This window comes from Procambarus clarkii, chromosome 58 (genome assembly GCF_040958095.1).
Source record: "Procambarus clarkii isolate CNS0578487 chromosome 58, FALCON_Pclarkii_2.0, whole genome shotgun sequence".
Lineage (NCBI taxonomy): Eukaryota > Metazoa > Arthropoda > Malacostraca > Decapoda > Cambaridae > Procambarus > Procambarus clarkii.
In genome coordinates, this window is record NC_091207.1 from 30185425 (window position 1) to 30206851 (window position 21427).

A 21427-nucleotide genomic window follows, 5' to 3' on the forward strand; every position below is an offset into this window, starting at 1 on the left:
CGTCTTTTTTAAGAATGACATATATTGGCGAGTTGTCACCTCTCCTGACAACTATCTCTTTGTTCTCACGAAGGCTTTTAGCTGCCGCTTTGAGCTCGGGGGACAGTATGGTGCTTCTGTAATTGCCTCGATTCTTTCCTCCTTCTGCAATAAGTTCTGCTTGTAAGGTATCTTTGGTAGTGACCTTCTTTTGTGTCTCGAGGTCGAATATGTCGTCCAACAGAATTTCCAATTCTACTTTCCGGGCCATCTCACTCGGTCTGGACATAACGTGACAGTTTATGCCCAGATTTAGGAGAGTGACTTGGTCCTCAGTGAGGTTAATTCCTGCAAGGTTCAGGAAGCCATCTCTTGGTCGTGGAATTGCCATAGGTCGTCCATATAATGTTGTTAGTTTCTTGATAATCCTTGTTTCAGTGCTGAGGTGATGTCGGTCTGTGAGGATGTCGAGGTGTTGTTCAATGCGGGTACGGATACTTTCGTCGATGTTGCTATTTCTCCACTCGTTTGTAGCATGAAGTAGTTGCGTTTTGTTGTCTTTGATTTCATTCTCTGCCTTGTATATCTGATCACGAATCAGATCCTGGCGATATTTTATCGTGAAGGCTTGATTCCTTGCTGCTAAGTCGTGCGCTTTAATATTAGTATATTTTGGTAGCAGTCTTTCCTGTAGACATATATTATTAAATATGACCGAAAAAGTAAGATTAATAATTCTAACACGAATTTTCTCAATCTTTCGTACATTTCTTTTCACTGTTGGAGGTAATTCAAAAATCAATTCTCCAAAATTCATTTTTATTTCTAGTCTGACGCGACACGAGCGCGTTTCGTAAAACTTATTACATTTTCAAAGACTTTAGTTTACAAATACACAACTGAATAGAACTTACACATCTCCGATTTTGTTTATATCTACATTTGAGTGAGGTGGATGGGGTGAGGTGGCATTAATAGGGTATTAATTTCATCAACACAAGACAGAACAAGAGGTGGTATTAATAGGGTATTAATTTCATCAACACAAGACAGAACACGAAACAATGGGTATTGAAATGGAAGTGATTGTAGAAAGCCTATTGGTCCATATTTCTTGATGCTTCTATATTGGAGCGGAGTCTTGAGGTGGGTAGAATATAGTTGTGCATTAATTGGCTGTTGATTGCTGGTGTTGACTTCTTAATGTGTAGTGCCTCGCAAACGTCAAGCCGCCTGCTATCGCTGTATCTATCGATGATTTCTGTGTTGTTTACTAGGATTTCTCTGGCGATGGTTTGGTTGTGGGAAGAGATTATATGTTCCTTAATGGAGCCCTGTTGTTTATGCATCGTTAAACGCCTAGAAAGAGATGTTGTTGTCTTGCCTATATACTGGGTTTTTTGGAGCTTACAGTCCCCAAGTGGGCATTTGAAGGCATAGACGACGTTGGTCTCTTTTAAAGCGTTCTGCTTTGTGTCTGGAGAGTTTCTCATGAGTAGGCTGGCCGTTTTTCTGGTTTTATAGTAAATCGTCAGTTGTATCCTCTGATTTTTGTCTGTAGGGATAACGTTTCTATTAACAATATCTTTCAGGACCCTTTCCTCTGTTTTATGAGCTGTGGAAAAGAAGTTCCTGTAAAATAGTCTAATAGGGGGTATAGGTGTTGTGTTAGTTGTCTCTTCAGAGGTTGCATGGCGTTTCACTTTCCTTCTTATGATGTCTTCGACGAAACCATTGGAGAAGCCGTTGTTGACTAGGACCTGCCTTACCCTACAGAGTTCTTCGTCGACTTGCTTCCATTCTGAGCTGTGGCTTAGAGCACGGTCGACATATGCGTTAACAACACTCCTCTTGTACCTGTCTGGGCAGTCGCTGTTGGCATTTAGGCACATTCCTATGTTCGTTTCCTTAGTGTAGACTGCAGTGTGGAAACCTCCGCTCTTTTCCATGACTGTTACGTCTAGAAAGGGCAGCTTCCCATCCTTTTCCATCTCGTAAGTGAAACGCAGCACGGAACTCTGCTCAAATGCCTCCTTCAGCTCCTGCAGATGTCTGACATCAGGTACCTGTGTAAAAATGTCGTCAACATACCTGCAGTATATGGCCGGTTTCAAGTTCATGTCGACTAAGACTTTTTGCTCGATGGTACCCATGTAGAAGTTTGCAAACAGGGCACCTAGGGGAGAACCCATGGCGACCCCATCTACTTGCTTATACATGTGCCCATCCGGGCTCAAGAAGGGTGCCTCTTTAGTACAAGCTTGGAGTAGTTTCCTTAGAATATTTTCGGGTATGTCAAGAGGAGTACAGGCTGGATCACGATACACTCTGTCGGCTATCATCCCGATTGTCTCGTCCACAGGTACGTTGGTAAACAGCGATTCTACGTCCAACGAGGCTCTTATCCCTGTGGCCCGTGTGCCCCGCAGTAAGTCAACAAATTCCTTTGGAGACTTCAGGCTGAAGGCGCAAGGAACATAAGGAGTCAGCAGGCCATTGAGTCGCTTCGCCAGTCTGTACGTGGGTGTGGGTATCTGGCTAATGATTGGCCGAAGTGGGTTTCCAGGCTTGTGTGTCTTGACATTTCCATATGCATATCCAGGTTTATATTCCCCAATGATCTTTGGCAGGTGGAGTCCGGATTTCTTGGCGTTCACAGTTTCGATCAGTTTGTTGACCTTTGCTTTCAATTCGGCTGTAGTGTCCTTCGTTACCCTTTGGAACTTAGTTTGGTCAGAGAGTATGAGGTTCATTTTCGCCAGATATTCGTCTTTTTTAAGAATGACATATATTGGCGAGTTGTCACCTCTCCTGACAACTATCTCTTTGTTCTCACGAAGGCTTTTAGCTGCCGCTTTGAGCTCGGGGGACAGTATGGTGCTTCTGTAATTGCCTCGATTCTTTCCTCCTTCTGCAATAAGTTCTGCTTGTAAGGTATCTTTGGTAGTGACCTTCTTTTGTGTCTCGAGGTCGAATATGTCGTCCAACAGAATTTCCAATTCTACTTTCCGGGCCATCTCACTCGGTCTGGACATAACGTGACAGTTTATGCCCAGATTTAGGAGAGTGACTTGGTCCTCAGTGAGGTTAATTCCTGCAAGGTTCAGGAAGCCATATCTTGGTCGTGGAATTGCCATAGGTCGTCCATATAATGTTGTTAGTTTCTTGATAATCCTTGTTTCAGTGCTGAGGTGATGTCGGTCTGTGAGGATGTCGAAGTGTTGTTCAATGCGGGTACGGATACTTTCGTCGATGTTGCTATTTCTCCACTCGTTTGTAGCATGAAGTAGTTGCGTTTTGTTGTCTTTGATTTCATTCTCTGCTTTGTATATCTGATCACGAATCAGATCCTGGCGATATTTTATCGTGAAGGCTTGTTTCCTTGCTGCTAAGTCGTGCGCTTTAATATTAGTATATTTTGGTAGCAGTCTTTCCTGTAGACATATATTATTAAATATGACCGAAAAAGTAAGATTAATAATTCTAACACGAATTTTCTCAATCTTTCGTACATTTCTTTTCACTGTTGGAGGTAATTCAAAAATCAATTCTCCAAAATTCATTTTTATTTCTAGCCTGACGCGACACGAGCGCGTTTCGTAAAACTTATTACATTTTCAAGACTTAAGTTTACAAATACACAACTGAATAGAACTTACACATCTCCGATTTTGTTTATATCTACATTTGAGTGAGGTGGATGGGGTGAGGTGGCATTAATAGGGTATTAATTTCATCAACACAAGACAGAACAAGAGGTGGTATTAATAGGGTATTAATTTCATCAACACAAGACAGAACACGAAACAATGGGTATTGAAATGGAAGTGATTGTAGAAAGCCAATTGGCAATATGACATCATATGACAATATGACATCATATTTCTTGATGCTTCTATATTGGAGCGGAGTCTTGAGGTGGGTAGAATATAGTTGCGCATTAATTGGCTGTTGATTGCTGGTGTTGACTTCTCAATGTGTAGTGCCTCGCAAACGTCAAGCCGCCTGTTATCGCTGTATCTATCGATGATTTCTGTGTTGTTTACTAGGATTTCTCTGGCGATGGTTTGGTTGTGGGAAGAGATTATATGTTCCTTAATGGAGCCCTGTTGTTTATGCATCGTTAAACGCCTAGAAAGAGATGTTGTTGTCTTGCCTATATACTGGGTTTTTTGGAGCTTACAGTCCCCAAGTGGGCATTTGAAGGCATAGACGACGTTGGTCTCTTTTAAAGCGTTCTGCTTTGTGTCTGGAGAGTTTCTCATGAGTAGGCTGGCCGTTTTTCTGGTTTTATAGTAAATCGTCAGTTGTATCCTCTGATTTTTGTCTGTAGGGATAACGTTTCTATTAACAATATCTTTCAGGACCCTTTCCTCTGTTTTATGAGCTGTGGAAAAGAAGTTCCTGTAAAATAGTCTAATAGGGGGTATAGGTGTTGTGTTAGTTGTCTCTTCAGAGGTTGCATGGCGTTTCACTTTCCTTCTTATGATGTCTTCGACGAAACCATTGGAGAAGCCGTTGTTGACTAGGACCTGCCTTACCCTACAGAGTTCTTCGTCGACTTGCTTCCATTCTGAGCTGTGGCTTAGAGCACGGTCGACATATGCGTTAACAACACTCCTCTTGTATCTGTCTGGGCAGTCGCTGTTGGCATTTAGGCACATTCCTATGTTCGTTTCCTTAGTGTAGACTGCAGTGTGGAAACCTCCGCTCTTTTCCATGACTGTTACGTCTAGAAAGGGCAGCTTCCCATCCTTTTCCATCTCGTAAGTGAAACGCAGCACGGAACTCTGCTCAAATGCCTCCTTCAGCTCCTGCAGATGTCTGACATCAGGTAACTGTGTAAAAATGTCGTCAACATACCTGCAGTATATGGCCGGTTTCAAGTTCATGTCGACTAAGACTTTTTGCTCGATGGTACCCATGTAGAAGTTTGCAAACAGGGCACCTAGGGGAGAACCCATGGCGACCCCATCTACTTGCTTATACATGTGCCCATCCGGGCTCAAGAAGGGTGCCTCTTTAGTACAAGCTTGGAGTAGTTTCCTTAGAATATTTTCGGGTATGTCAAGAGGAGTACAGGCTGGATCACGATACACTCTATCGGCTATCATCCCGATTGTCTCGTCCACAGGTACGTTGGTAAACAGCGATTCTACGTCCAACGAGGCTCTTATCCCTGTGGCCCGTGTGCCCCGCAGTAAGTCAACAAATTCCTTTGGAGACTTCAGGCTGAAGGCGCAAGGAACATAAGGAGTCAGCAGGCCATTGAGTCGCTTCGCCAGTCTGTACGTGGGTGTGGGTATCTGGCTAATGATTGGCCGAAGTGGGTTTCCAGGCTTGTGTGTCTTGACATTTCCATATGCATATCCAGGTTTATATTCCCCAATGATCTTTGGCAGGTGGAGTCCGGATTTCTTGGCGTTCACAGTTTCGATCAGTTTGTTGACCTTTGCTTTCAATTCGGCTGTAGTGTCCTTCGTTACCCTTTGGAACTTAGTTTGGTCAGAGAGTATGAGGTTCATTTTCGCCAGATATTCGTCTTTTTTAAGAATGACATATATTGGCGAGTTGTCACCTCTCCTGACAACTATCTCTTTGTTCTCACGAAGGCTTTTAGCTGCCGCTTTGAGCTCGGGGGACAGTATGGTGCTTCTGTAATTGCCTCGATTCTTTCCTCCTTCTGCAATAAGTTCTGCTTGTAAGGTATCTTTGGTAGTGACCTTCTTTTGTGTCTCGAGGTCGAATATGTCGTCCAACAGAATTTCCAATTCTACTTTCCGGGCCATCTCACTCGGTCTGGACATAACGTGACAGTTTATGCCCAGATTTAGGAGAGTGACTTGGTCCTCAGTGAGGTTAATTCCTGCAAGGTTCAGGAAGCCATATCTTGGTCGTGGAATTGCCATAGGTCGTCCATATAATGTTGTTAGTTTCTTGATAATCCTTGTTTCAGTGCTGAGGTGATGTCGGTCTGTGAGGATGTCGAAGTGTTGTTCAATGCGGGTACGGATACTTTCGTCGATGTTGCTTTTTCTCCACTCGTTTGTAGCATGAAGTAGTTGCGTTTTGTTGTCTTTGATTTCATTCTCTGCCTTGTATATCTGATCACGAATCAGATCCTGGCGATATTTTATCGTGAAGGCTTGATTCCTTGCTGCTAAGTCGTGCGCTTTAATATTAGTATATTTTGGTAGCAGTCTTTCCTGTAGACATATATTATTAAATATGACCGAAAAAGTAAGATTAATAATTCTAACACGAATTTTCTCAATCTTTCGTACATTTCTTTTCACTGTTGGAGGTAATTCAAAAATCAATTCTCCAAAATTCATTTTTATTTCTAGCCTGACGCGACACGAGCGCGTTTCGTAAAACTTATTACATTTTCAAAGACTTAAGTTTACAAATACACAACTGAATAGAACTTACACATCTCCGATTTTGTTTATATCTACATTTGAGTGAGGTGGATGGGGTGAGGTGGCATTAATAGGGTATTAATTTCATCAACACAAGACAGAACAAGAGGTGGTGTTAATAGGGTATTAATTTCATCAACACAAGACAGAACACGAAACAATGGGTATTGAAATGGAAGTGATTGTAGAAAGCCAATTGGCAATATGACATCATATGACAATATGACATCATATTTCTTGATGCTTCTATATTGGAGCGGAGTCTTGAGGTGGGTAGAATATAGTTGCGCATTAATTGGCTGTTGATTGCTGGTGTTGACTTCTCAATGTGTAGTGCCTCGCAAACGTCAAGCCGCCTGTTATCGCTGTATCTATCGATGATTTCTGTGTTGTTTACTAGGATTTCTCTGGCGATGGTTTGGTTGTGGGAAGAGATTATATGTTCCTTAATGGAGCCCTGTTGTTTATGCATCGTTAAACGCCTAGAAAGAGATGTTGTTGTCTTGCCTATATGCTGGGTTTTTTGGAGCTTACAGTCCCCAAGTGGGCATTTGAAGGCATAGACGACGTTGGTCTCTTTTAAAGCGTTCTGCTTTGTGTCTGGAGAGTTTCTCATGAGTAGGCTGGCCGTTTTTCTGGTTTTATAGTAAATCGTCAGTTGTATCCTCTGATTTTTGTCTGTAGGGATAACGTTTCTATTAACAATATCTTTCAGGACCCTTTCCTCTGTTTTATGAGCTGTGGAAAAGAAGTTCCTGTAAAATAGTCTAATAGGGGGTATAGGTGTTGTGTTAGTTGTCTCTTCAGAGGTTGCATGGCGTTTCACTTTCCTTCTTATGATGTCTTCGACGAAACCATTGGAGAAGCCGTTGTTGACTAGGACCTGCCTTACCCTACAGAGTTCTTCGTCGACTTGCTTCCATTCTGAGCTGTGGCTTAGAGCACGGTCGACATATGCGTTAACAACACTCCTCTTGTACCTGTCTGGGCAGTCGCTGTTGGCATTTAGGCACATTCCTATGTTCGTTTCCTTAGTGTAGACTGCAGTGTGGAAACCTCCGCTCTTTTCCATGACTGTTACGTCTAGAAAGGGCAGCTTCCCATCCTTTTCCATCTCGTAAGTGAAACGCAGCACGGAACTCTGCTCAAATGCCTCCTTCAGCTCCTGCAGATGTCTGACATCAGGTACCTGTGTAAAAATGTCGTCAACATACCTGCAGTATATGGCCGGTTTCAAGTTCATGTCGACTAAGACTTTTTGCTCGATGGTACCCATGTAGAAGTTTGCAAACAGGGCACCTAGGGGAGAACCCATGGCGACCCCATCTACTTGCTTATACATGTGCCCATCCGGGCTCAAGAAGGGTGCCTCTTTAGTACAAGCTTGGAGTAGTTTCCTTAGAATATTTTCGGGTATGTCAAGAGGAGTACAGGCTGGATCACGATACACTCTATCGGCTATCATCCCGATTGTCTCGTCCACAGGTACGTTGGTAAACAGCGATTCTACGTCCAACGAGGCTCTTATCCCTGTGGCCCGTGTGCCCCGCAGTAAGTCAACAAATTCCTTTGGAGACTTCAGGCTGAAGGCGCAAGGAACATAAGGAGTCAGCAGGCCATTGAGTCGCTTCGCCAGTCTGTACGTGGGTGTGGGTATCTGGCTAATGATTGGCCGAAGTGGGTTTCCAGGCTTGTGTGTCTTGACATTTCCATATGCATATCCAGGTTTATATTCCCCAATGATCTTTGGCAGGTGGAGTCCGGATTTCTTGGCGTTCACAGTTTCGATCAGTTTGTTGACCTTTGCTTTCAATTCGGCTGTAGTGTCCTTCGTTACCCTTTGGAACTTAGTTTGGTCAGAGAGTATGAGGTTCATTTTCGCCAGATATTCGTCTTTTTTAAGAATGACATATATTGGCGAGTTGTCACCTCTCCTGACAACTATCTCTTTGTACTCACGAAGGCTTTTAGCTGCCGCTTTGAGGTCGGGGGACAGTATGGTGCTTCTGTAATTGCCTCGATTCTTTCCTCCTTCTGCAATAAGTTCTGCTTGTAAGGTATCTTTGGTAGTGACCTTCTTTTGTGTCTCGAGGTCGAATATGTCGTCCAACAGAATTTCCAATTCTACTTTCCGGGCCATCTCACTCGGTCTGGACATAACGTGACAGTTTATGCCCAGATTTAGGAGAGTGACTTGGTCCTCAGTGAGGTTAATTCCTGCAAGGTTCAGGAAGCCATATCTTGGTCGTGGAATTGCCATAGGTCGTCCATATAATGTTGTTAGTTTCTTGATAATCCTTGTTTCAGTGCTGAGGTGATGTCGGTCTGTGAGGATGTCGAAGTGTTGTTCAATGCGGGTACGGATACTTTCGTCGATGTTGCTATTTCTCCACTCGTTTGTAGCATGAAGTAGTTGCGTTTTGTTGTCTTTGATTTCATTCTCTGCCTTGTATATCTGATCACGAATCAGATCCTGGCGATATTTTATCGTGAAGGCTTGATTCCTTACTGCTAAGTCGTGCGCTTTAATATTAGTATATTTTGGTAGCAGTCTTTCCTGTAGACATATATTATTAAATATGACCGAAAAAGTAAGATTAATAATTCTAACACGATTTTTCTCAATCTTTCGTACATTTCTTTTCACTGTTGGAGGTAATTCAAAAATCAATTCTCCAAAATTCATTTTTATTTCTAGCCTGACGCGACACGAGCGCGTTTCGTAAAACTTATTACATTTTCAAAGACTTAAGTTTACAAATACACAACTGAATAGAACTTACACATCTCCGATTTTGTTTATATCTACATTTGAGTGAGGTGGATGGGGTGAGGTGGCATTAATAGGGTATTAATTTCATCAACACAAGACAGAACAAGAGGTGGTATTAATAGGGTATTAATTTCATCAACACAAGACAGAACACGAAACAATGGGTATTGAAATGGAAGTGATTGTAGAAAGCCAATTGGCAATATGACATCATATTTCTTGATGCTTCTATATTGGAGCGGAGTCTTGAGGTGGGTAGAATATAGTTGCGCATTAATTGGCTGTTGATTGCTGGTGTTGACTTCTCAATGTGTAGTGCCTCGCAAACGTCAAGCCGCCTGTTATCGCTGTATCTATCGATGATTTCTGTGTTGTTTACTAGGATTTCTCTGGCGATGGTTTGGTTGTGGGAAGAGATTATATGTTCCTTAATGGAGCCCTGTTGTTTATGCATCGTTAAACGCCTAGAAAGAGATGTTGTTGTCTTGCCTATATACTGGGTTTTTTGGAGCTTACAGTCCCCAAGTGGGCATTTGAAGGCATAGACGACGTTGGTCTCTTTTAAAGCGTTCTGCTTTGCGTCTGGAGAGTTTCTCATGAGTAGGCTGGCCGTTTTTCTGGTTTTATAGTAAATCGTCAGTTGTATCCTCTGATTTTTGTCTGTAGGGATAACGTTTCTATTAACAATATCTTTCAGGACCCTTTCCTCTGTTTTATGAGCTGTGGAAAAGAAGTTCCTGTAAAATAGTCTAATAGGGGGTATAGGTGTTGTGTTAGTTGTCTCTTCAGAGGTTGCATGGCGTTTCACTTTCCTTCTTATGATGTCTTCGACGAAACCATTGGAGAAGCCGTTGTTGACTAGGACCTGCCTTACCCTACAGAGTTCTTCGTCGACTTGCTTCCATTCTGAGCTGTGGCTTAGAGCACGGTCGACATATGCGTTAACAACACTCCTCTTGTACCTGTCTGGGCTGTCGCTGTTGGCATTTAGGCACATTCCTATGTTCGTTTCCTTAGTGTAGACTGCAGTGTGGAAACCTACGCTCTTTTCTATGACTGTTACGTCTAGAAAGGGCAGCTTCCCATCCTTTTCCATCTCGTAAGTGAAACGCAGCACGGAACTCTGCTCAAATGCCTCCTTCAGCTCCTGCAGATGTCTGACATCAGGTACCTGTGTAAAAATGTCGTCAACATACCTGCAGTATATGGCCGGTTTCAAGTTCATGTCGACTAAGACTTTTTGCTCGATGGTACCCATGTAGAAGTTTGCAAACAGGGCACCTAGGGGAGAACCCATGGCGACCCCATCTACTTGCTTATACATGTGCCCATCCGGGCTCAAGAAGGGTGCCTCTTTAGTACAAGCTTGGAGTAGTTTCCTTAGAATATTTTCGGGTATGTCAAGAGGAGTACAGGCTGGATCACAATACACTCTGTCGGCTATCATCCCGATTGTCTCGTCCACAGGTACGTTGGTAAACAGCGATTCTATGTCCAACGAGGCTCATATCCCTGTGGCCCGTGTGCCCCGCAGTAAGTCAACAAATTCCTTTGGAGACTTCAGGCTGAAGGCGCAAGGAACATAAGGAGTCAGCAGGCCATTGAGTCGCTTCGCCAGTCTGTACGTGGGTGTGGGTATCTGGCTAATGATTGGCCGAAGTGGGTTTCCAGGCTTGTGTGTCTTGACATTTCCATATGCATATCCAGGTTTATATTCCCCAATGATCTTTGGCAGGTGGAGTCCGGATTTCTTGGCGTTCACAGTTTCGATAAGTTTGTTGACCTTTGCTTTCAATTCGGCTGTAGTGTCCTTCGTTACCCTTTGGAACTTAGTTTGGTCAGAGAGTATGAGGTTCATTTTCGCCAGATATTCGTCTTTTTTAAGAATGACATATATTGGCGAGTTGTCACCTCTCCTGACAACTATCTCTTGGTTCTCACGAAGGCTTTTAGCTGCCGCTTTGAGCTCGGGGGACAGTATGGTGCTTCTGTAATTGCCTCGATTCTTTCCTCCTTCTGCAATAAGTTCTGCTTGTAAGGTATCTTTGGTAGTGACCTTCTTTTGTGTCTCGAGGTCAAATATGTCGTCCAACAGAATTTCCAATTCTACTTTCCGGGCCATCTCACTCGGTCTGGACACAACGTGACAGTTTATGCCCAGATTTAAGAGAGTGACTTGGTCCTCAGTGAGGTTAATTCCTGCAAGGTTCAGGAAGCCATCTCTTGGTCGTGGAATTGCCATAGGTCGTCCATATAATGTTGTTAGTTTCTTGTTAATCCTTGTTTCAGTGCTGAGGTGATGTCGGTCTGTGAGGATGTCGAGGTGTTGTTCAATGCGGGTACGGATACTTTCGTCGATGTTGCTATTTCTCCACTCGTTTGTAGCATGAAGTAGTTGCGTTTTGTTGTCTTTGATTTCATTCTCTGCCTTGTATATCTGATCACGAATCAGATCCTGGCGATATTTTATCGTAAAGGCTTGATTCCTTGCTGCTAAGTCGTGCGCTTTAATATTAGTATATTTTGGTAGCAGTCTTTCCTGTAGACATATATTATTAAATATGACCGAAAAAGTAAGATTAATAATTCTAACACGAATTTTCACAATCTTTCGTACATTTCTTTTCACTGTTGGAGGTAATTCAAAAATCAATTCTCCAAAATTCATTTTTATTTCTAGTCTGACGCGACACGAGCGCGTTTCGTAAAACTTATTACATTTTCAAAGAATTTAGTTTACAAATACACAACTGAATAGAACTTACACATCTCCGATTTTGTTTATATCTACATTTGAGTGAGGTGGATGGGGTGAGTTGGCATTAATAGGGTATTAATTTCATCAACACAAGACAGAACAAGAGGTGGTATTAATAGGGTATTAATTTTATCAACACAAGACAGAACACGAAACAATGGGTATTGAAATGGAAGTGATTGTAGAAAGCCTATTGGTCCATATTTCTTGATGCTTCTATATTGGAGCGGAGCCTTGAGGTGGGTAGAATATAGTTGTGCATTAATTGGCTGTTGATTGCTGGTGTTGACTTCTTAATGTGTAGTGCCTCGCAAACGTCAAGCCGCCTGCTATCGCTGTATCTATCGATGATTTCTGTGTTGTTTACTAGGATTTCTCTGGCGATGGTTTGGTTGTGGAAAGAGATTATATGTTCCTTAATGGAGCCCTGTTGTTTATGCATCGAAATGCATAATGGAGAAATAGCAAAATCGACGAAAGTATCCGTACCCGCATTGAACAACACCTCGACATCCTCACAGACCGACATCACCTCAGCACTGAAACAAGGATCATCAAGAAACTAACAACATTATATGGACAACCTATGGCAATTCCACGACCATGAAATGGCTTCCTGAACCTTGCAGGAATTAACCTCACTGAGGACCAAGTCACTCTCCTAAATCTGGGCATAAACTGTCACGTTATGTCCAGACCGAGTGAGATGGCCCGGAAAGTAGAGTTGGAAATTCTGTTGGACGACATATTCGACCTCGAGACACAAAAGAAGGTCACTACCAAAGATACCTTACAAGCAGAACTTATTGCAGAAGGAGGAAAGAATCGAGGCAATTACAGAAGCACCATACTGTCCCCCGAGCTCAAAGCGGCAGCTAAAAGCCTTCGTGAGAACAAGGAGATAGTTGTCAGGAGAGGTGACAAGTCGCCAGTATATGTCATTCTTAAAAAAGACGAATATCTGGCGAAAATGAACCTCATACTCTCTGACCAAACTAAGTTCCAAAGGGTAACGAAGGACACTACAGCCGAATTGAAAGCAAAGGTCAACAAACAGATCGAAACTGTGAACGCCAAGAAATCCGGACTCCACCTGCCAAAGATCATTGGGGAATATAAACCTGGATATGCATATGGAAATGTCAAGACACACAAGCCTGGAAACCCACTTCGGCCAATCATTAGCCAGATACCTACACCCACGTACAGACTGGCGAAGCGACTCAATGGCCTGCTGACTCCTTATGTTCCTTGCGCCTTCAGCCTGAAGTCTCCAAAGGAATTTGTTGACTTACTGCAGGGCACACGGGCCACAGGGATAAGAGCCTCGTTGGACGTAGAATAGCTGTTTACCAACATACCTGTGGACGAGACAATCGGGATGATAGCCGACAGAGTGTATCGTGATCCAGCCTGTACTCCTCTTGACATACCCAAAAATATTCTAAGGAAACTACTCCAAGCTTGTACTAAAGAGGCACCCTTCTTGAGCCCGGATGGGCACATGTATAAGCAAGTAGATGGGGTCGCCATGGGTTCTCCCCTAGGTGTCCTGTTTGCAAACTTCTACATGGGTACCATCGAGCAAAAAGTCTTAGTCGACATGAACTTGAAACCGGCCATATACTGCAGGTATGTTGACGACATTTTTACACAGGTACCTGATGTCAGACATCTGCAGGAGCAGAAGGAGGCATTTGAGCAGAGTTCCGTGCTGCGTTTCACTTACGAGATGGAAAAGGATGGGAAGCTGCCCTTTCTAGATGTAACAGTCATGGAAAAGAGCGGAGGTTTACACACTGCAGTCTACACTAAGGAAACGAACATAGGAATGTGCCTAAATGCCAACAGCGACTGCCCAGACAGGTACAAGAGGAGTGTTGTTAACGCATATGTCGACCGTGCTCTAAGCCACAGCTCAGAATGGAAGCAAGTCGACGAAGAACTCTGTAGGGTAAGGCAGGTCCTAGTCAACAACGGCTTCTCCAATGGTTTCGTCGAAAACATCATAAGAAGGAAAGTGAAACTCCATGCAACCTCTGAAGAGACAACTAACACAACACCTATACCCCCTATTAGACTATTTTACAGGAACGTCTTTTCCACAGCTCATAAAACAGAGGAAAGGGTCCTGAAAGATATTGTTAATAGAAACGTTATCCCTACAGACAAAAATCAGAGGATACAACTGACGATTTACTATAAAACCAGAAAAACGGCCAGCCTACTCATGAGAAACTCTCCAGACACAAAGCAGAACGCTTTAAAAGAGACCAACGTCGTCTATGCCTTCAAATGCCCACTTGGGGACTGTAAGCTCCAAAAAACCCAGTATATAGGCAAGACAACAACATCTCTTTCTAGGCGTTTAACGATGCATAAACAACAGGGCTCCATTAAGGAACATATAATCTCTTCCCACAACCAAACCATCGCCAGAGAAATCCTAGTAAACAACACAGAAATCATCGATAGATACAGTGATAGCAGGCGGCTTGACGTTTGCGAGGCACTACACATTAAGAAGTCAACACCAGCAATCAACAGCCAATTAATGCACAACTATATTCTACCCACCTCAAGACTCCGCTCCAATATAGAAGCATCAAGAAATATGGACCAATAGGCTTTTCTACAATCACTTCCATTTCAATGCCTATTGTTTCGTGTTCTGTCTTGTGTTGATGAAATTAATACCTTATTAATACCACCTCTTGTTCTGTCTTGTGTTGATGAAATTAATACCCTATTAATGCCACCTCACCCCATCCACCTCACTCAAATGTAGATATAAAGAAAATCGGAGATGTGTAAGTTCTATTCAGTTGTGTATTTGTAAACTAAAGTCTTTGAAAATGTAATAAGTTTTACGAAACGCGCTCGTGTCGCGTCAGACTAGAAATAAAAATGAATTTTGGAGAATTGATTTTTGAATTACCTCCAACAGTGAAAAGAAATGTACGAAAGATTGAGAAAATTCGTGTTTGAATTATTTAATCTTACTTTTTCGGTCATATTTAATAATATATGTCTACAGGAAAGACTGCTACCAAAATATACTAATATTAAAGCGCACGACTTAGCAGCAAGGAATCAAGCCTTCACGATAAAATATCGCCAGGATCTGATTCGTGATCAGATATACAAGGCAGAGAATGAAATCAAAGACAACAAAACGCAACTACTTCATGCTACAAACGAGTGGAGAAATCGCAACATCGACGAAAGTATCCGTACCCGCATTGAACAACACCTCGACATCCTCACAGACCGACATCACCTCAGCACTGAAACAAGGAATATCAAGAAACTAACAACATTATATGGACGACCTATGGCAATTCCACGACCAAGAGATGGCTTCCTGAACCTTGCAGGAATTAACCTCACTGAGGACCAAGTCACTCTCCTAAATCTGGGCATAAACTGTCACGTTATGTCCAGACCGAGTGAGATGGCCCGGAAAGTAGAGTTGGAAATTCTGTTGGACGACATATTCGACCTCGAGACACAAAAGAAGGTCACTACCAAAGATACCTTACAAGCAGAACTTATTGCAGAAGGAGGAAAGAATCGAGGCAATTACAGAAGCACCATACTGTCCCCCGAGCTCAAAGCGGCAGCTAAAAGCCTTCGTGAGAACAAGGAGATAGTTGTCAGGAGCGGTGACAAGTCGCCAGTATATGTCATTCTTAAAAAAGACGAATATCTGGCGAAAATGAACCTCATACTCTCTGACCAAACTAAGTTCCAAAGGGTAACGAAGGACACTACAGCCGAATTGAAAGCAAAGGTCAACAAACTGATCGAAACTGTGAACGCCAAGAAATCCGGACTCCACCTGCCAAAGATCATTGGGGAATATAAACCTGGATATGCATATGGAAATGTCAAGACACACAAGCCTGGAAACCCACTTCGGCCAATCATTAGCCAGATACCCACACCCACGTACAGACTGGCGAAGCGACTCAATGGCCTGCTGACTCCTTATGTTCCTTGCGCCTTCAGCCTGAAGTCTCCAAAGGAATTTGTTGACTTACTGCAGGGCACACGGGCGACAGGGATAAGAGCCTCGTTGGACGTAGAATCGCTGTTTACCAACATACCTGTGGACGAGACAATCGGGATGATAGCCGACAGAGTGTATCGTGATCCAGCCTGTACTCCTCTTGACATACCCAAAAATATTCTAAGGAAACTACTCCAAGCTTGTACTAAAGAGGCACCCTTCTTGAGCCCGGATGGGCACATGTATAAGCAAGTAGATGGGGTCGCCATGGGTTCTCCCCTAGGTGTCCTGTTTGCAAACTTCTACATGGGTACCATCGAGCAAAAAGTCTTAGTCGACATGAACTTGAAACCGGCCATATACTGCAGGTATGTTGACGACATTTTTACACAGGTACCTGATGTCAGACATCTGCAGGAGCAGAAGGAGGCATTTGAGCAGAGTTCCGTGCTGCGTTTCACTTACGAGATGGAAAAGGATGGGAAGCTGCCCTTTCTAGATGTAACAGTCATGGAAAAGAGCGGAGGTTTCCACACTGCAGTCTACACTAAGGAAACGAACATAGGAATGTGCCTAAATGCCAACAGCGACTGCCCAGACAGATACAAGAGGAGTGTTGTTAACGCATATGTCGACCGTACTCTAAGCCACAGCTCAGAATGGAAGCAAGTCGACGAAGAACTCTGTAGGGTAAGGCAGGTCCTAGTCAACAACGGCTTCTCCAATGGTTTCGTCGAAAACATCATAAGAAGGAAAGTGAAACTCCATGCAACCTCTGAAGAGACAACTAACACAACACCTATACCCCCTATTAGACTATTTTACAGGAACGTCTTTTCCACAGCTCATAAAACAGAGGAAAGGGTCCTGAAAGATATTGTTAATAGAAACGTTATCCCTACAGACAAAAATCAGAGGATACAACTGACGATTTACTATAAAACCAGAAAAACGGCCAGCCTACTCATGAGAAACTCTCCAGACACAAAGCAGAACGCTTTAAAAGAGACCAACGTCGTCTATGCCTTCAAATGCCCACTTGGGGACTGTAAGCTCCAAAAAACCCAGTATATAGGCAAGACAACAACATCTCTTTCTAGGCGTTTAACGATGCATAAACAACAGGGCTCCATTAAGGAATATATAATCTCTTCCCACAACCAAACCATCGCCAGAGAAATCCTAGTAAACAACACAGAAATCATCGATAGATACAGCGATAGCAGGCGGCTTGACGTTTGCAAGGCACTACACATTAAGAAGTCAACACCAGCAATCAACAGCCAATTAATGCACAACTATATTCTACCCACCTCAAGACTCCGCTCCAATATAGAAGCATCAAGAAATATGGACCAATAGGCTTTCTACAATCACTTCCATTTCAATACCCATTGGTTCGTGTTCTGTCTTGTGTTGATGAAATTAATACCTTATTAATACCACCTCTTGCTTTGTCTTGTGTTGTTGAAATTAATACCCTATTAATGCCACCTCACCCCATCCACCTCACTCAAATGTAGATATAAAGAAAATCGGAGATGTGTAATTTCTATTCAGTTGTGTATTTGTAAACTAAAGTCTTTGAAAATGTAATAAGTTTTACGAAACGTGCTCGTGTCGCGTCAGACTAGAAATAAAAATGAATTTTGGAGAATTGATTTTTGAATTACCTCCAACAGTGAAAAGAAATGTACGAAAGATTGAGAAAATTCGTGTTAGAATTATTAATCTTACTTTTTCGGTCATATTTAATAATATATGTCTACAAGAAAGAATGCTACCAAAATATACTAATATTAAAGCGCACGACTTAGCAGCAAGGAATCAAGCCTTCACGATAATATATCGCCAGGATCTGATTCGTGATCAGATATACAAGGCAGAGAATGAAATCAAAGACAACAAAACGCAACTACTTCATGCTACAAACGAGTGGAGAAATAGCAACATCGACGAAAGTATCCGTACCCGCATTGAACAACACCTCGACATCCTCACAGACCGACATCACCTCAGCACTGAAACAAGGATCATCAAGAAACTAACAACATTATATGGACAACCTATGGCAATTCCTCGACCAAGAGATGGCTTCCTGAACCTTGCAGGAATTAACCTCACTGAGGACCAAGTCACTATCCTAAATCTGGGCATAAACTGTCACGTTATGTCCAGACCGAGTGAGATGGTCCGGAAAGTAGAGTTGGAAATTCTGTTGGACGACATATTCGACCTCGAGACACAAAAGAAGGTCACTACCAAAGATACCTTACAAGCAGAACTTATTGCAGAAGGAGGAAAGAATCGAGACAATTACAGAAGCACCATACTGTCCCCCGACCTCAAAGCGGCAGCTAAAAGCCTTCGTGAGAACAAGGAGATAGTTGTCATGAGAGGTGATAAGTCGCCAGTATATGTCATTCTTAAAAAGGACGAATATCTGGCGAAAATGAACCTCATACTCTCTGACCAAACTAAGTTCCAAAGGGTAACGAAGGACACAACAGCCGAATTGAAAGCAAAGGTCAACAAACTGATCGAAACTGTGAACGCCAAGAAATCCGGACTCCACCTGCCAAAGATCATTGGGGAATATAAACCTGGATATGCATATGGAAATGTCAAGACACACAAGCCTGGAAACCCACTTCGGCCAATCATTAGCCAGATACCCACACCCACGTACAGACTGGCGAAGCGACTCAATGGCCTGCTGACTCCTTATGTTCCTTGCGCCTTCAGCCTGAAGTCTCCAAAGGAATTTGTTGACTTACTGCAGGGCACACGGGCGACAGGGATAAGAGCCTCGTTGGACGTAGAATCGCTGTTTACCAACATACCTGTGGACGAGACAATCGGGATTATAGCCGACAGAGTGTATCGTGATCCAGCCTGTACTCCTCTTGACATACCCAAAAATATTCTAAGGAAACTACTCCAAGCTTGTACTAAAGAGGCACCCTTCTTGAGCCCGGATGGGCACATGTATAAGCAAGTAGATGGGGTCGCCATGGGTTCTCCCCTAGGTGTCCTGTTTGCAAACTTCTACATGGGTACCATCGAGCAAAAAGTCTTAGTCGACATGAACTTGAAACCGGCCATATACTGCAGGTATGTTGACGACATTTTTACACAGGTACCTGATGTCAGACATCTGCAGGAGCAGAAGGAGGCATTTGAGCAGAGTTCCGTGCTGCGTTTCACTTACGAGATGGAAAAGGATGGGAAGCTGCCCTTTCTAGATGTAACAGTCATGGAAAAGAGCGGAGGTTTCCACACTGCAGTCTACACTAAGGAAACGAACATAGGAATGTGCCTAAATGCCAACAGCGACTGCCCAGACAGGTACAAGAGGAGTGTTGTTAACGCATATGTCGACCGTACTCTAAGCCACAGCTCAGAATGGAAGCAAGTCGACGAAGAACTCTGTAGGGTAAGGCAGGTCCTAGTCAACAACGGCTTCTCCAATGGTTTCGTCGAAAACATCATAAGAAGGAAAGTGAAACTCCATGCAACCTCTGAAGAGACAACTAACACAACACCTATACCCCCTATTAGACTATTTTACAGGAACGTCTTTTCCACAGCTCATAAAACAGAGGAAAGGGTCCTGAAAGATATTGTTAATAGAAACGTTATCCCTACAGACAAAAATCAGAGGATACAACTGACGATTTACTATAAAACCAGAAAAACGGCCAGCCTACTCATGAGAAACTCTCCAGACACAAAGCAGAACGCTTTAAAAGAGACCAACGTCGTCTATGCCTTCAAATGCCCACTTGGGGACTGTAAGCTCCAAAAAACCCAGTATATAGGCAAGACAACAACATCTCTTTCTAGGCGTTTAACGATGCATAAACAACAGGGCTCCATTAAGGAATATATAATCTCTTCCCACAACCAAACCATCGCCAGAGAAATCCTAGTAAACAACACAGAAATCATCGATAGATACAGCGATAGCAGGCGGCTTGACGTTTGCGAGGCACTACACATTAAGAAGTCAACACCAGCAATCAACAGCCAATTAATGCACAACTATATTCTACCCACCTCAAGACTCCGCTCCAATATAGAAGCATCAAGAAATATGGACCAATAGGCTTTCTACAATCACTTCCATTTCAATACCCATTGTTTCGTGTTCTGCCTTGTGTTGATGAAATTAATACCTTATTAATACCACCTCTTGCTCTGTCTTGTGTTGTTGAAATTAATACCCTATTAATGCCACCTCACCCCATCCACCTCACTCAAATGTAGATATAAAGAAAATCGGAGATGTGTAAGTTCTATTCAGTTGTGTATTTGTAAACTAAAGTCTTTGAAAATGTAATAAGTTTTACGAAACGTGCTCGTGTCGCGTCAGACTAGAAATAAAAATGAATTTTGGAGAATTGATTTTTGAATTACCTCCAACAGTGAAAAGAAATGTACGAAAGATTGAGAAAATTCGTGTTAGAATTATTAATCTTACTTTTTCGGTCATATTTAATAATATATGTCTACAGGAAAGAATGCTACCAAAATATACTAATATTAAAGCGCACGACTTAGCAGCAAGGAATCAAGCCTTCACGATAAAATATCGCCAGGATCTGATTCGTGATCAGATATACAAGGCAGAGAATGAAATCAAAGACAACAAAACGCAACTACTTCATGCTACAAACGAGTGGAGAAATAGCAACATCGACGAAAGTATCCGTACCCGCATTGAACAACACCTCGACATCCTCACAGACCGACATCACCTCAGCACTGAAACAAGGATCATCAAGAAACTAACAACATTATATGGACAACCTATGGCAATTCCTCGACCAAGAGATGGCTTCCTGAACCTTGCAGGAATTAACCTCACTGAGGACCAAGTCACTATCCTAAATCTGGGCATAAACTGTCACGTTATGTCCAGACCGAGATGAGATGGCCCGGAAAGTAGAGTTGGAAATTCTGTTGGACGACATATTCGACCTCGAGACACAAAAGAAGGTCACTACCAAAGATACCTTACAAGCAGAACTTATTGCAGAAGGAGGAAAGAATCGAGACAATTACAGAAGCACCATACTGTCCCCCGACCTCAAAGCGGCAGCTAAAAGCCTTCGTGAGAACAAGGAGATAGTTGTCAGGAGAGGTGATAAGTCGCCAGTATATGTCATTCTTAAAAAGGACGAATATCTGGCGAAAATGAACCTCATACTCTCTGACCAAACTAAGTTCCAAAGGGTAACGAAGGACACAACAGCCGAATTGAAAGCAAAGGTCAACAAACTGATCGAAACTGTGAACGCCAAGAAATCCGGACTCCACCTGCCAAAGATCATTGGGGAATATAAACCTGGATATGCATATGGAAATGTCAAGACACACAAGCCTGGAAACCCACTTCGGCCAATCATTAGCCAGATTCCTACACCCACGTACAGACTGGCGAAGCGACTCAATGGCCTGCTGACTCCTTATGTTCCTTG